This window comes from Vombatus ursinus, unplaced genomic scaffold (assembly GCF_900497805.2).
Source record: "Vombatus ursinus unplaced genomic scaffold, bare-nosed wombat genome assembly UNPS02014768.1, whole genome shotgun sequence".
Classification (NCBI taxonomy): Eukaryota; Metazoa; Chordata; class Mammalia; order Diprotodontia; family Vombatidae; genus Vombatus; species Vombatus ursinus.
In genome coordinates this window covers 3,669,330-3,670,561 of record NW_020954546.1, presented here as the reverse complement: position 1 = coordinate 3,670,561, position 1,232 = coordinate 3,669,330, and the positions used below count along the sequence as shown (strand labels likewise).

The following is a 1,232-nucleotide window of genomic DNA, read 5'->3' as shown; positions in this document are numbered from 1 at the left end:
GCCTATAAAAGGTGTCCCTGCCCCTGGCTCCTCACTCATTCTGGTTCTTCAGCAGAGAGTTCCTGTCCGTGTCTGTGATCAGGGTGAGTGTCTGCATGAGAGGCCAGGGGAGGCTTGGAGGAGGGTGTTGGAGGAAGGAAAGAAGAGAGCACAAAGCAGGGGGAGAGAGGAGTAGGAAAGGAGAAAAAGGAGAAAATAAAGCACTCAGCACATGCTTGGCACATAGTAGGTACTTAATAAATGTTTATGGAATGAATGAAAAGGAGAGAGGGGCTGAGAAGAAAACAGGGTGAACTGAGTGAGAAGTGCAGCAGCTGGTGAGGAATAGAAACTTGTGCTTTGGATTTGGGGTCCATTGGACAGAGTGTTGGAACTGGAGTCAGAAAGAGCTGAGGTCACCTGAGTTTCAAGGATGTGAAAAATTCCATTATTGTCTTTCAGATTTCCCAAACTCACCCAGAGATGTCCTACCAGCAAAACCAACAGCAGTACCAGCCCCCTCCCAAATGTCAGACCTCCAAGTACCCTCCCCAGACTCCATGCTCTGCTCCTGTCTCTTCAGGCTGTGGGGCCAGCTCTGGAGGATGTGGTAACTCTGGAGGATTCAGTACCTTTGGCTCTGGGGGTGGCTGCTCTCTCTTTTCTCATAATAGGAGAACCCCCAGATGCAGGGGCCAGAGCCCTGGCCACTGTGACAGTGGCTGTGGCCGCAGACAGCAGTCTGGGGGCTGCGGTGGTGGCTCTGGGGGCTGTTAGTGACCTGCTGCCCTTGGCTGAGGAGCAGAATTTCAGGAATCAAGAGAAGCCACTGACCACCCTCCACCTTTCCCATCCCTCCTCCTAAGCTGCTGAGATGTCCTTTGGGAACTGAGACACCCCAGGATTAACCCTTCATCTCTTCTCAAATTTCCCAAATTCAGAGTTGAATCCAACCTTCTCTGCCTCATTTATCTCATGCAACAATAAAACTCTATCTGGTCAAAGATGCCTCCTGCTCTCTGCTCTTCTTTCTTAACAATCCATGGCTCCCCTTTGGTCAAGCACCACTCTACATAAAGTCTGTCACTTAGTTTCAAATTCAAAGGCACTAGCACATGTTGGAGGGAGGGGGGAGAAGGAGAAGTTACTAGAAAGCAGTTTATGCATAATAGACCTAAGATGATTAGTGGACCACAAGCTCAAGATGAGATAGCCGCCTGATGAGCTGGCTGAGAGGGCTGATGTGATCTGGG

The 1,232-nt window shown here is 50.1% G+C and overlaps 1 long non-coding RNA gene across 1 annotated transcript; it reads left to right on the top strand.

Moving 5' to 3' along the window:
* LOC114043309 lies at nucleotides 1-985 on the top strand. The gene is made up of 2 exons (XR_003569081.1): nucleotides 1-83; nucleotides 442-985. It is a non-coding gene; the product is annotated as an uncharacterized LOC114043309 (long non-coding RNA).
* Nucleotides 986-1,232: the final 247 nt, after the last annotated feature.